This window comes from Melanerpes formicivorus, unplaced genomic scaffold (assembly GCF_026170545.1).
Source record: "Melanerpes formicivorus ecotype bairdi unplaced genomic scaffold, bMelFor1.0.p_v2 SCAF_5, whole genome shotgun sequence".
NCBI classification, from domain to species: domain Eukaryota; kingdom Metazoa; phylum Chordata; class Aves; order Piciformes; family Picidae; genus Melanerpes; species Melanerpes formicivorus.
The window spans coordinates 19,054,057-19,069,666 of NW_027142357.1; the positions used below are offsets into that span (position 1 = coordinate 19,054,057).

The following is a 15,610-nucleotide window of genomic DNA, read 5'->3' on the forward strand; positions in this document are numbered from 1 at the left end:
AAGCCCCCAAAGGTTGTAAGGTGGCAGCTTAATGGAAAAGACTACATCTCTCTTGTGTTAAACTGTTCCGTTTCAAGACTGGTCAGAACACTCTGGGAAATACTCCACAATGGATTCCTTCTGTAGTGGATTTTTAAGTGTTAAATTTAAAACAAACAAACAAACATAAGCACCAAAAAAAACCAAAAACCAAAACAACAACAACCCACAACCCAAACCCACAAAACAACAACAACAAAACCCTAAGAATTACTGGTTTGTTTTGTTCTTTCATAAGCAATGGAAACATATTTATTTGTATGTTAACATTTTGATAATCAAGGAAATTAATTTCAACAGAATTAAGACAAAATCACTTGAAACAGTAACGATCATGCACACTTCTCTTATTTCCTGCAGTGGCAGTAAGGATTTTAACCTAGCTTAAATTTTCAACTGCAGTCCAGGTACAGAAATAATCCTGAGGAAAGAATGACTGACACAAAAATACTTTTGATTAAAACAGAAAGAATAAACAGGGAGGCTGCTGCTAATGCTACCTGTGCCCAATATCAATCCATTTGCTAAACAAAACCATCATTTCAGATAAGGACTACTTCAATTTTAAAACACATATTTATGGCTTATGATACAGCTTCTGTAGCAGCTAAGTTCAAAATGTAAAGCAGAAATCTATCATGAATGCAGTCTGTATGATGTTGTCATACTTTCTAGGGCACTACAATAGGGCATATCTCATTTTCATAATTTTTCCCCAAAAAAATTCCTTTTTTTACAACTCTTTTTTTCTTCCTCAAAAATTGTTATTTCATCAAGAATGTTGGGGTTAAGTCTACATAAAAACATCTCTCATTTTTAACATAAGACTGTTCTTGTTACTTAATTTTTTGGTAGACTACAGCAGAAATCTCTGCCTAAGCACTTCTAAGGGTAAAGGTGAGCAGCGGAGCTGAGGACAAAGGGGCTGTAGACTGCCATTCATCCTTCCTTTTGCCAAAACAGGAACCATTGATCTCTCCCTGCATGGCTTTATCACAGTGCAAGTCCCTTTTCAAAACCATTCCCTTCCCCAAAAGGACCGCTTTGGCTATGTTTTACATTTACTTGTGCACACAATCGTTTGGCTCCAAGCTTGTGCAAACATCACACCTGGTAAGACACATAACCAGTTCCCTTCTGAAAATGTTCCTGTGTTCATGCCAAGATGGATGTTTAGATAGTTCTTCATCTCACATCCTGCTTGACTTATAGTAACATATGAAAATAACATATGAAAATCAGTCTTTCATGATTTCTGTCAGGAATTTAAGCAAATTCAGAATTATTGGTGAGCCCTCGCATGCCCTGTTGAGCAGCAGACCCCATGTGGCTGAAGGCCAACCACTCCCAAGCTATGAGAGCAAAAGGCAGCTGAAGTACTCACAGTACTTATGAAGAGAGCAGGGTAAATGCCATGGGTGAAAGTCTAAGCTTTGTCATATGTTGATACTAGAACTAGTGTACCTCATAAATAATGTCCATTGCACTGTTTGCCAGAGACTGCACAGCCCATCAGTATTTTCTGTGCTGCCTGTGCACCAGCCCTTGCAGCACACTGCACAAACCCTTCTGACTTTTTTCCACCCTATTTAAAACAGAAACTTTCACTTCTGCTATTTGGCCAGAAGCTTGGGCTACTTATGAAACTCAAGAACCTTTGATTGGAAACATACAGATATCTCATTCATTTCCTCTAAATATATAGTTTATTCTCCTCAGCCATGCCTACAGGACTGCTGCTGCACCTTCATCCAAACACCTGTCAGTGGTGGGATTGGTCTGCTTGATCCAGATTATCACAGACTTTAAAACAAAAATTGTGCTGTGTGCTTTGATAATCGCCTCCACACCATGACCTTCAGTTCTCCTGCTCATACACATACTGGCCACTTGTGTACTTTGTGGGGGGAAAGAACTCTAAATCTCCTTTTTAGCTGGAAACATTTCTGATGTAAGTCCAAGTACAAACATGTATCATAAAATGAGAAACTGTATGTCTGTGTTTGCTTTTAACTAAGCAGGTGGGAATATGTATGGTGCACCTCCAGCCTAGGAATTTCTCTTGGTACTGAGAAATACTCCACTTCTGAGGCAAAGGAAGCTCTCTGCACACACTCAATACATTATGGAAGAGCATGTTAGACAGTCCATTAACAGCAAGACCATTCCCTGCAAACATTGCAAGGAAATTTTATTTTAAATGCTTATTTCCAGAGCTCTCTTGTTTTATTATGGGGGGGTTTAAGCATTTTTTATTCCCCCTCCTATTTTCATACAGGAAACTAATTATTTTTATGAAAAGCTCTAGTTTCCACAGGAGATGGTGAGTATGAGTGCAAATGGCACAGTTTGCTTATCCCTGCTGAGGCACACAGGTAAAAAGAGGACATCCCTGGAGTGAGGGCATTGCTTACTGCCTGCAGCTGGGTGAAGGCAGCAGCTGTGGTCAGAGGACTACCAGGGCTGACTCAGTTACAGAAGCTCATTGCAAAGCAACCTTTGCTCCCTATGTTTCATAGTTTCATAGTTTCATAGTTTCATTCAGGATTGGAAGGGACCACAAGGATCATCTAGTTCCAACCCCCCTGCCATGGGCAGGGACACCCCACACTAGATCAGACTGGACAGAGCCTCATCCAGCCAGCTCTTAAACACCCCCAGGGACGGGGCCTCGACCACCTCCCTGGACAACACATTCCAGGGTTTCACCACTCTCATGGTGAAGAACCTCCTCCTCACATCTAGCCTGAATCTCCCCACCTCCAGCTTCACTCCATTCCCCCTAGTCCTATCACTACCTGATATCCTGAGAAGTCCTTCCCCAGCCTTCCTGTAGGCCCCTTTCAGATACTGGAAGGCGACAATTAGGTCACCTCGGAGCCTTCTCTTCTGCAGACTGAACAGCCCCAACTCCTTCAGTCTGTCCTCATAGGAGAGGTGCTCCAGCCCTCTGATCATCCTTGTGGCCCTTCTCTGGACACGTTCCAGCACCTCCACATCCCTCTTGTAATAAGGGCTCCAGAACTGGACACAGTACTCCAGGTGGGGTCTCACCAGGGCTGAGTAGAGGGGGAGGATCACCTCCCTCGACCTGCTAGCCACACTTCTCCTGATGCAGCCCAGGATCTGATTGGCTTTGCGGGCTGCAAGTGCACACTGAGAGCTCATGTTGAGCTTTTTGTCCACCAGCACCCCCAAGTCTCTCTCTTCAGGGCTACTTTCCAGCCAGTCACTGCCCAGCCTGTATTTGTGCCTGGGATTGCCTCGACCCAGATGCAGGACCCTGCACTTGCTCTTATTGAACTTCATGAGGTTGGCCTGTGCCCACCTCTCCAGCCTGTCAAGGTCCCTCTGGATGGCCTCCCTTCCCTCCAGCGTGTCTGCTGCACCACATAGCTTGGTGTCATCAGCAAACTTGCTGAGGGTGCACTCAATGCCACTGTCCATGTCCCCCACAAAGATGTTGAATGAGACAGGTCCCAGGACTGATCCCTGAGGGACTCCGCTTGTCACTGGCCTCCACTGGGACATGGAGCCATTGACAGCCAGTCTTTGGGTACGGCCATCAAGCCAGTTCCTTATCCATCTAGTGGTCCACCAATCAAACCCATGTGTCACCAGTTTGGAGACCAGGATGTGGTGTGGGACAGTGTCGAAGGCTTTGCTCAGGTCCAGGTAAACGACATCAGTTGCTCGCCCCTCATCTATTAATTTTGTCACCTGCTCATAGAAGGCCACCAGGTTGGTCAGGCAGGATTTGCCCTTGGCAAAGCCATGCTGACTGCTCCCAATCACCTCTTCACTATTCTTTTGAGCGAGTAGTGACTCCAGGAGGATCTGTTCCATGATCTTTCCAGGCACAGAGGTGAGACTGACTGGCCTGTAGTTCCCTGGTTCCTCCTTCTTGCCCTTTTTGAAGATGGGGGCAATGTTTCCCCTTTTCCAGTCTGTGGGGACCTCACCAGATTGCCATGACTTTTGAAATATAATAGAGAGGGGTTTAGCAACCTCATCTGCCAGTTCTCTCAGTACCCGTGGGTGTAACCCGTCGGGTCCCATGGACTTGAACACTTTCAGGTTCTTCAGATGATCACGAACCTGATCTGCACTTACAATGGGCAGTTCTTCCTCCCCGTCCCTGGCTTTGACTTCCATAACATCAGGAGTGTGGCTAGAGGCCCTTGCAGTGAAGACTGAGGTAAAGAAGTTATTAAGTACCTCAGCCTTTTCCTCATCACTTGTGACCATGTCACCATTTTCCTTTCTGAGGGGGCCCACACCTTCCCTAGTCTTCTTCTTCCCATTAATATACCTGTAAAAGTTCTTAGTATTCCCTTTAATCTCCCTGGCTAGATTCAACTCAAACTCTGCTTCGGCTTTCCTAACCAGGACTCTTGCTGCTCGGGCAGCTTCCTTATATTCCCCCTGTTCTACCTGTCCTTCCCTCCACTTCCTGTAGAGTTTCCTTTTAAGTAATAGTGTGTCCAGTAGCTCCTTGCCCATCCAGGCAGGCCTCCTAGCATTCTTACCTGCTTTTCTCTTGGTACACAGAGCTCCTGGACACAGAGGAGGTGGTCCTTGAACACTGACCAGCTGTCCTGGGTCCCTCTTCCCTCCAGGGCTTTGTCCCACGACACTTTGGCTAGCAGATCCCTGAAGCGATCAAAATCTGCACGCCTAAAGTCTAGGGTCATGAGCTTGGAATACTTCCTCCTGATTGCCCTGAGGATGTTAAATTCAACTGCTTCATGGTCACTGCAGCCAAGGCCGTCTATGAGCCTCACATTGCTTACCAGCCCTTCCCTGTTGGTGAGAACAAGGTCCAGCATAGCACCATTTCTTGTTGGTTCCTCCACCATTTGGAGGAGGAAGTTGTCTTCTATGCAGTCCAGGAACATCCTGGATTGCTGGTGCCTTGCTGTGTTGTCCCTCCAGCAGATATCCGGGTGGTTGAAATCACCCATGAGGACCAGGGCTTGTGACCTGGAAGCCGCTTCTATTTGCCTATGGAGGGCCTCATCAGCTTGGATCTGCTGGTCAGGTGGCCTGTAGAAGACCCCCACAGTAATATCTTCTTCCCCTGTCCTGCCTTTAATTTTGACCCATACACTCTCAACTAGCTTATCATCCCTCCCCAGTTGGAGCTCCACTGATTCCAACTGGCTATTGACATAGAGGGCAACACCTCCTCCTCTCCTTCCCTGCCTATCCTTCCTAAAGAGTTTATACCCATCTATCCCTACATCCCAGTCATGGGATTCATCCCACCAAGTTTCAGTAACAGCCACTATGTCGTGGCATCCCAGCAGCATAGTGGCCCTTAACTCATCCTGTTTGTTGCCCAAGCTGCACGCATTCGCATAGAAGCACTTCAGCTGGGCTGGCCCTGTCCTCCTCTTCTGCCAAATCCCCTCGGTTTCCACAGAATGTCCTGGTGGATCATTCGTGGCTTGCCTCAGGGTAGCAAGTTGAGAGCCCTTACCAGCTCTCCTTCTCTCTACTGCTGGTGAGCTGCCCCTCTGTTTGTCACCAGCCAGCAGGAGACTATTAACCCCTTCCCCCTTCAAATCTAGTTTAAAGCCCTATCAATGAGCCCTGCCAATTCCTGCCCCAGGATTCTTATCCCACTCTGGGACAAGTGTGTCCCATGAGTTGTTTTCAGCTCAGGTGCCTTGAAAACCAGTCCATGATTGTGGAACCCAAAGCCCTGTCGATGGCACCAGCCCCTGAGCCATGAATTGATCTGTTGGCCCTTCCTCAGTGTGTCCTCATCCATTGCTGACGTTAGAGGGATGGCAGAGAACACGACTTGAGCCCCTGATCCCTTTAGCATTTGCCCTAAGGTTCTGAAGTCTTTCTTAATAGATTGTGAGCCTTTTCTTAATAGATTGTGAGCCTAGATTGTTGGCAGTGGCAAGGTAAGTTCTGTGAGCCAGCTGGCTTGCTGACTCATCTTTCTTCCTCTACCTGCTCACTTTTGGCTATGAATCGCTGAGTGCCTCAGGACCTGCATGTAGTTGGTGTGGTGCTGCAGTCCAGGCAGGCAGCAGGGCTGGAATGTAGCAGGGCAGAGGAGCACTTGATGGCACCGCTGGCTGCTTTCCCCATTTTCACACCACCCATCCAGGAGAGTGTTTTTAATGTTAATGTCAAGACTTGGGGGTTGTGTCAGTCAGAAGTGTTTCACTCCTATTTCATTGCCTATGTGATAAGCAGTCCATAAGCTGTGGTCCTAGCATTTAACTATCAACAACTTGGAATGCATGGTTTTGGCTGTGAGTGCATGGGAAAGTACAGCTGACTGAGGAACACTCACGGTGTTTCCCTCTGGATGTATCCTTCATGCAGTTACACAACTCTCAAGCAAGTAAAATTCCTATATTGGCATAAAAATGATGCAAAAGAATAAAATGCCTGACTACTCTGTTCCAGTTCAATTGAAAGCACCATACTATTAAACAGCCTTCAATAAATTAAATTCAATTGCCTTTTTTACTGAAAAATGTCAAGTGGAAGTAACAGATAGCTGTAAGAAAGCAACTCAGACCATATTGCAGTCTTAAATCCAATATTTACGCAAATACTTAACAGAATAAATTCTTTTGTATTTTGAGTCAAGGAAACAGAAACCACAATCAGTCTGGCAATCCATATGAGATTAAAATACTGGCCATGAATTTAAGCGAAATGCCAAATTTTTGAACACAATCAGGAACAGGCACGAGGAACAAAACATTAAGGAAGAATCTGTAGGTCACAGAAGGAGAAGTTATGAAAAAAAATTACAGGTACAGTAGCTTTATGCAGAATAATTCAGGAAGAAGAGGGTATATTAATGTCCCTATGACAAAGTGACAGAAAGGATTGAATGCAAAAGTGATGGTGGAATGAAGAAGAAATAAATGAACAAAGAAACTAGGGGATTTCTGCCAAAGACCACTGTATACTGCAGTCAATATATTTGTTGGATAATATTTTGATTGTGTCCATATAAGTAATAAATAGTAGCTTAAAAAATAGTGAGATATGATGTGATTACAAATGGAAACTTAGTAAGTGGAGAGAATTTGTAGAGATTTGGTTTGTATTCTGAAAATAGTTCCAAAGCTATAAACTTGAGATGTAGACAATGGTTTTGTGATTTGTTTCTTTCTTTGGATTTCTTTACTAAGCAGTTGCTTGCTGAATAAGCAACAGGTGCTGCAGATCACACACCAGAAAAAGCTTATTTAATCAGTGCAGCTTCCTTTAACAGATTTTTCCTGAGCAAAGCAACATTTACTAACTTGTGCATGATACTGATAGGTCTTTTTTACGTAAGTAATCAGCTGCCTGTGTCAAAATGAATGAATGGGGTTTTATACATTAAGAAAAAGCTGTGACTCTTTTGTGTCCTTTCTTAACACTTTTACCACATGCCATTAGTCACCTGGGTATGTGAGAATAAAAAATAATCGAAACATCTATATACAGTAGATACAGCTCTGACTGGAATATGAGGCAAATGGACAAAATCTGATACCATTTTCCAGACATAGCATTTGAAATAGCCATGTTAAAATAGTGTGACTTTGTGTGACTTCTGTAATTTTCCCCCTAGTCAGACAGGTTTGCTTGTTAACTTATCTTTGCTGAAGTCAAATACATGTGTTCAAACTCACCTCAGTGAGCCAAGTAATAGGTTGATAATAGTAACAGGTGAGAGGCCTTGAGCACAAGCCCTATGAAGAGAGGCTGAGGGAGCTGGGATTGTTTAGCCTGGAGAAGAGGAGGCTCAGGGGAGACCTCATTGCTCTCTACAACTACCTGAAAGGTGGTTGTAGCCAGGAAGGGGTTGATCTCTTCTCTCTAGCAACCAGCACCAGAACAAGAGGACACAGTCTCAAGCTGCACCAAGGGAAGTTTAGGCTCGAGGTGAGGAGAAAGTTCTTCACTGAGAGTCATTCGTCATTGGAATGGGCTGCCCAGGGAAGTGGTGGAGTCACCGTCCCTGGAGGTGTTCAAGAGGGGATTGGATGTGGCACTTGGTGCCATGGTCTAGTCATGAGGTCTGTGGTGACAGGTTGGACTCGATCTTTGAGGTCTCTTCCAACCTTGGTGATACTGTGATACCTTAGCACTAATGACAGATTTATACATTTAGGAGGTCTCTGCAATGTTGTTTTGTCTCCCTTGATTTCATAGTATTGAAATCAAATGGGGCTATTCTGAACTTTACTGAATTCAGTGCAATCTGATTTGAACTTTATTTTTTTGCTTTAGAGAGGTGAATTTCACCATACACAATGTTTACTGCACTTGCTTACATTAATAGTCTGTTTCAACAGACATGGACGTACATAATTAAAGCCACATAATGCAGTGGTACAGGCTGGGGTCAGAGTGATTAGAGAGCAGCCAGGCAGAAAGGCACCTGGGGGTACTGGTCAATAGTAGGCTGCATGTGAGCCAGCAGTGTGCCTGGGTGGCCAAGAAGGCCAATGGCATCCTGGTCTGCATTAGGAACAGTGTGGCCAGCAGGAGCAGGGAGGTCATTCTGGCCCTGTACTCAGCACTGGTTAGGCCACACCTTGAGTACTGTGTCCAGTTCTGTGCCACTCAGTTTAGGAAAGATGTTGACTTGATGGAATGTGTCCAGATAAGTGCAACAAAGCTGGTGAGGGGTTTGGAACACCAAGCCCTATGAGGAGAGGCTGAGGGAGCTGGGGTTGCTTATCCTGGAGAAGAGGAGGCTCAGAGGGGACCTTATTGCTCTCTACAACTACCTGAAGGAGGTTGTAGCCAGGTGGGGGTTGATCTCTTCTCCCAGGCAACCAGCACCAGAAGAAGAGGACACAGTCTCAAGGTGCACCAGGGGAGGTTTAGGCTGGATGTTAGGAAGTTGTTCTTCACAGAAAGAGTGATTGGCCGTTGGACTGGGCTGCCCAGGGAGGTGGTGGAGTCACCATCACTGGAGGTGTTTAGGAAGAGACTGGATGTGGCGCTTGGTGTCATGGTTTAGTTGATTAGATAGTGTTGTGTGATAGGTTGGACTGGGTGATCTCAAAGGTCTTTTCCAACCTGGTTAAATTCTATTCTATTCTAATTATTGCTGAAGTTTTAGTTTGATTTTCTGCAAGCTGACTATATTGGCTTCATGTATTTTCTTTTGGCAAATACAATATTTTGAAGCCGTTAATTGCACCTACAGCTTTGTGACATACCAGTAACTTATACACTTGTTTCAGCCACAGAACAAAGTGGGAGTATGTTGCAATAAAAAATAACTTTGCAAAACCAGTATGAATGTATATATTGTCTTACAAAAGATACTATATCAAAAATACCAATTAAATTCTTATAATTAACAGCAACAATAAGGGATACTATTACAAATTTGTAGACGAGCAGATAAATTGCTTTCTTGAGAGGGAAGATGTTTTACAGAAGCGCTCCAAGATAATCACAGTGAATGTAAAGAACTGGTACATTGTTTCTGCATTAAAAAGCTTCAAGCTTATGGGTAAGAGCATCTGGGTTAGTGTGCTTTCAGGCACATGGGTGCTGGTTCCCATTGACACTCCAGAGAAGAAATCCAGTGGCCTATTGCCCATCCACAGATTCATTTTCCTCAGGTCTGCCTTGTTGCTTAAGCGCCTTGTCAAACATACGTATACTGTAAGCTATAGTTTATCTTCCAGTAACCATGAGTCAGTACAAGTGATCAGGCACATCTAGATACACCTAACTACTTGATGTTCTTCCTGTACGTCTTACACACAACTGCGAAAGAACAGATACTGGAAGACAACAAACTTTCTAAATCCTGAGCTACATTTTTAGATAACCAAAGTTAGTGTGGTAGTTTTAGGCTATGCCTTTAAAATTTTCCACAAATCTTGAACAGCAAGTGGTAAAATGTAAATAAATCACCATTGGGTGTAAAAAGGAAAATAATGATCATTCTAAATAATCCCATGGGAGAGGTATCTACCATAAGATTTCATTTGGAAAGCAATCTTTCTCTCTCTTTCCACTTCTTCACTCTGTGAGAGACTAATTTGCTTTACTGACCTTGACTGCATCGCTTTTCTTGTGACTGGTATTAAGAACAACTTCTCAGCTCTTGCTGTTGTCCCTTTTTGTGTATGGGGAGTAAGGACAGGAGCAGGGAGGGGGATTTTCAACCCACCACAGTTAGACATGCATTTTCAGATGGAGTCACAGAATCAGAAAATGGCAGGTGTTGGAAGGAACTTCTGAAGATGATCAAGTCCAGCCTCCCTACCAGAGCAGGATCAACTAAAGCAAATCACATAGGAACCTGTCCAGATGGGCCTTGAACATCTCCAGAGGTGCAGACTGCACCCCCTCTGGGCAGCCTGTTCCAGTGCCCTGCCACCCTCAATGTAAAGAAGTTCATTCTCATATTAGTTAAGAAAATTTAACACAGGTTGAGCACAGGTCCATGCCTTGTGCATTGTATTCTCTATTTCCTTGCTAAGCAATAAGCACTATGAGAACAGTACTTTTTTGAATACAAGAGTAACAAGGCCATGTTGGCTACAGGCATGACTCCAAATTTCTTATAAAATTTGGCTTGTTGTCAATAACTAAGGAGCACTGACTAAGTATTTTTCCTGTAATTAAATACAAGGAGATTACCTAAGAAGTGCTAGTCATTCCACCTATTGTTGTAATTACTGTGCTGAGATTGTACCTTTAGATTTCCAGACAGATTTCATCCTGATGCATTTGCCAATATTCTTGCTGGCTGCTCATCCTCTTTATTCTTATTTCTGTCTATTCTTGGAAAAGTCACTTTTTTGTAATATCCTACTGAGAGGTTGTGGGAGATGTTGGTGCTACATTTTCACTACTACATCAACAGAACTGCTTTGAAGTTCACCAGACGCTTCCTATTGTAAGGCAGTGTTGTCTTTTGTTATCACCATAGCCTAGCAATGTGGCTACAACTTCCTTACTAGCCTTCTGACTCTTTCTAGGAAAAATATCCACAACACTTTTAGTATTTTCTGCAACAAACTGGAGAAATGCACTTGCTTATGGTAAGTTCTTGAGGACTGACTTTTCTTCAGAAAAGCCTTTCAGGCTTTGCAACAAATGCTTGCAGTTTACCAGTAAAGTAGTCATGTCAAGTACCAAGACAACTTTGTGATCCTTTGAAAATCTGTCCAAATTGTCTCAGTGGCATGCCTTTGAAAAATATGCTTGCATGTGGTCACTGCTGAATCTTAAAAACTACATTTTCTGAAACATTTTCTTATTGAGAGAGTTGAACTTCTTCAAGCTCCTCTGTGGGAGCAGTATGTATATGTGAACATGATGAAAGCCTCTGGTCAGCAGGAAAACTCCTGTAATGGTTGCCCCAGCTGCTTTTCACTGCTAAAGCTGTTGTCTGGATCAAAAACCAAGACCTGTTTCTCCCATAGATTTGGTTGGCTACTTTGGTAGTACATAAATGTTTGGAAACATCCTATTTGAGTGAAAGCAGAGCAGTAGTCAAGGGGGAACAGTTCATGATTATGTGATGGGTGGTATGAGAATAATCAGAAGGATTAAATTGAGATTTTGGGGACAACTTCCTGGTTTATATTTAATGAGTAAATATTGGAAATCTTGGCTTTGCAACACCGGTAGTGGTATTTTCTGTGATCTACAGTTTAACTGCTGAAGTTGAATTGCCAGAGGTGGAGGACCGCTGTGAGCAAGAGCTGATGGACTGTATAAATCTGTCCTCTCACTCCTCCATAGATAAAAAACTTGCCTCTCTTGTAGATTAGCCACACTATTATAGCTATGGTCACTAGTTCAAATATTTTGGGTTTTATTAATGCAGGAGGACTTTTTCATATTTCTATGGGTTAGATGACATGCCATGAGAACTGGTGTCCATGACTGTCACCCTTAGTTTACAAAGATCTTAAAAGCAAAAGGAAAGTAAACTCTATATAAACCCAGGGTGCTGGAACACCAAGAGGCTCCACTCAAAACAGAGGTACATTCAAGGCTAGAGAACAAGATGTGGGTCAAAGGCCTAAATATTAGGGGAGTGGAGAGGAGGTGTTGAATTATTAGAAGCTACTGTCCTTTGCTGTTCTGGGAAGCAGGACCTTATATAGGCTTGGGAAATACGCAGGAGTGTCCAGTGTATTCAGTACTGCCTTACAAAGAATTCTTGACTCCAAATTAAGTTACTGTTCCTAATTATCCAGGTCAAAGGATGCTAACAAACTGTGTTTACAAACAAATGGAGAACTAGTCCTGTATTCCAGTGTTTTAGTTACTAGTAGTGTGGTTCTGGCAGTACAGTCTGGTTACTAAAGCTTTCATGTTTCTTAACAGGGCATGGAACCAAATCCTAGTGCTGTTGGTTGGTGGATAGCAACAGCAAACAATGAGCAGCCTATCCAGCCAAATTGATGCTCTTGTAAAATAATGCACTGAAGGGTGACATTTTAAACACTTTCATAAATGCGGGGTCACTAGTGATCTTTTTAAGAGGAATGAATGAGCTCCTAAGAAGGGAAGACAAAAATTCTTACCAAGATTTCCTAGTAGTCTGGTCTGCATCCCCTGCTACTCCCCAGAGCTTATCCTTCTAAGGTACGCAGTTTCTGTATGGAAGAGTGTAAGGCAAACCCATCAAAACTCTGAAAGATCCCATTATACTTACTTCCAAAAAACTAGTAACTAATCCAAATTTTGAAGTTAGCCTTTGTCAGGTGCCAAACTGAGAGGCTTTAATAAATTAAGAGTCTTCCTTAATAGCATTTGCATTAAAAAAAAAGGGAAGGGGGGGAAGCCTCACCCTAACATTCTGGCAGGTGTGACCCAACAGGATGTACCACCTTCCACCAATATGCATACATTTGATGGCACAGCTTTCATACAATCCCTCAACGATCTTTCAGTTGAGCTGTGTTGGTCTGGTCTAAGGACAGGATGGTGACAGGAATGAAAGGCAGAGAGGAGGCAGGCAGGCACTGACTTGTGATTCAGAACTGCTGCTAAATGTCATTTGGGGCCCATGCTAAGTGTATATGTTAAAATGAAATCAAACATACAGTATCAACAATACAGTGCCTTCTGTTTCCAACAGTCATTTTCATCCTCATAAGCTTGTGCATTATTTATGGGATATTCTTAACCCCTCCCTGGCATTTAATTTCCTTGTTGTTTTTGTTGTTGTTACTGTTATTGTGACTCTTATAGTTACCTGATTTGTTTCTGCCCAGGTTCCTATGTTTAGAGTAGTCCTTATTAATTGAACCAACTGAACCAACCAAATTTATTAGATGATGTCTGAGGCAGCACTTCATAAACTGTCAAGCACATCTTTCTTGGTTGAGATAGTGCTCCCCTCCCCTCTGTTTTGGTCTTCTCTGGATGTCACATGAAAGGGGAAGAAGGACATGTTGGGGAGGTTTTGTTTTCTCAGTATTAAGGGGGAATTCTTAAGCAAGCAGACTCTAGATGGCATCTTGTCTGCCAGGAAGGATAACTTACTGCAGTTAGGACATCTATTGCCATGCCTGCCACACTTCAGTAAGGCAAGCTACCTGCATCAAATAAACTATGGAAGAAAGTATTCAGTAGGCAGGTTTTCACACTTGCTCTCTTTTTGGCAGCAATGTCTGGCTTAGCTCCTAGAAAATGGGCAACGTGAGCTGCCACATCAGTTGCTTTCAAATGGGAAGCCATGAGAAAGCCGGATTCTTTCAGCATGGAAAACTTTTGGCCATGACCAGCTTTTAGGTTTTAGTAGGGAAATAACTGTCTGACCATCCTTGGAGAACCAAGGCCATGTAGAAAGCACAGCATTCTGCTTCAGGTTTTGTTTCTAAGCACTCTTAGCTGCTAAACAATTGCAATTAGTTTAGAAAGTTCAGAGAGCAGAGTTGCCCTGACACAAAGCAGAAAGGTGGGGAGCCAGAGCCACTATCGATCCATGTCGAGCTGTGTGTAGCAGCCCTGGCTCAGGCAGATAAATGCCGCTGAGGCCCGCACTGGCCTCCGCTGAAGTTGAGGGTTGTGTTCTGCCCTACGTGCGTGTGCGGAGGCTCTGCCCTATGCCTCTTTACCCGAGTGGCAGCAGCGCGTCCCCGACAGGCCGAGGCCTGGACCTGAGTGAGTACAAGTGGCGGCAGAGAGCTTGGTTTGCCCCCGGGAGAAGCTTTTTGTGCTCCCGGCAAGGAAGGCAGCCGCCGAGAGCGGCAGAAGTCCTCAGGGGAAAGGACGAAGCAAGAGGCTCGTCGCAAACGGCCGCGCTCCCCCGCGCCGCCGCTGTGGGCTTCCCTCAGCTGCTGAGGAACTCAGCAGCGCGCCGCCGCCGCCATCTTGCGGCTCATCCCTCCCACCCGCCGGCGGCGGCCGCGCAGTCTGGCGCCTCTGCCCCACCGTAGCCCGCCCGCGGGCCCGCACGGTGCGACTGAGTGCTGGCCCAGGCTTGGTCTCCGGCGCGCAGGGAAAGCGGCAGCAGGGGGCAGTGCGCGGCAGCAGCGCTTCTCCCGGAGCGGAAGCCCTGGGGCGGACCCCGGCGGGCGCGGAGCTGTCTGCGAGTGCCTGGTTGTCACTGGTGGGGCGGGCAGGGGCGGGCCAACTCCTCGTCTGCCCTCCCATCCTGGGCCTCGGTACCTGCGGCCTCGGCCTTGGAGAGGTTCTAACCTCGGCAGTGTACGAGTCCTTAGCCATATGCTTGTACGGAGGTGCTGCTAAAAGCCAAGTAGGTAAGCTGCCTGCTCCTTCCCCGGACTTCTGGCTTTATTTTCTAGATTTATGGTTGTCACACGGGACAGTGCTGTTATTTTCTTATTTCTTGGTACTTTATGAGTGGAAATACTGTGTGCTCCTAGCTGGGGTGACCATGGAAAGGAGAGCAGTGATGGGCAAGGCGGTGACAGGTGAGAGGCGCTTGTTTTGTTGTGGCTTTCGCTCTGGAAGCCAAAGGATGTTTCATACCTATTTGACAGGTAGGTTAAGTGAGGTGCTTTTTAAGGAGTGCCGACAATGACATATAATCTGTCTTTTGAAAAATGTTTTGCTGATTGCTTCAAAAGTATGTATCTATTGACAAGCTCTAAGAGGAGCTTATTGAAAATTCAGCAGAGTTATGCTTTCTATTTGTTTTTCTGGCTTGATGTTTTGTGCTGTTGGCAACTGTTGCTTCATTTGGTCTTGTCTGAGCACCAGCACCGACAAATTTTGATACAGCTCTAAGTGTTGTGGTTGCAAGCTCTGCCAGCCACATGCTCAGGGCAGGCCTCAGCTTTGCTGGGTTTCCTGTGCACACAGCTTCTCCCCTGTCCAGGTGCTTTCTTGTAATGACAGCATAGGAAAATAAAAAGGGAAATGCAATCTTAAAAACAAACAAACAAAAAAACCCACCACCTGCTCAGAAACACTTCAAGGTTTGATATTGTGGCATGGTCTGGATTTTGAGCTAGGGGTGACTGGCTTCTTTGGTTAATTGATGGTACAATTGTTCTCTCCAATTTCTTAGCCCAATGGAAAGTAAAATTTATGGTTAACTTGCAAGAATGGGAAATGCAGTAATTGCTTCTTTCCACTT

At 44.6% G+C, this 15,610-nt stretch overlaps 1 protein-coding gene across 3 annotated transcripts in view; it reads left to right on the forward strand.

Moving 5' to 3' along the window:
• Positions 1–14,663: 14,663 nt before the first annotated feature.
• GPR155 (G protein-coupled receptor 155) overlaps positions 14,664–15,610 on the forward strand; it is a 28,902-nt gene continuing 27,955 nt past the window's right edge. For 2 of the 3 annotated variants that reach the window (XM_068138548.1, XM_068138550.1), the window contains exon 1: positions 14,664–14,768. The gene's annotated coding sequence lies outside the window, so the exon portion shown is untranslated. The remainder of the gene's footprint in view (positions 14,769–15,610) is intronic. The other variant, XM_068138549.1, reaches the window with a different exon arrangement.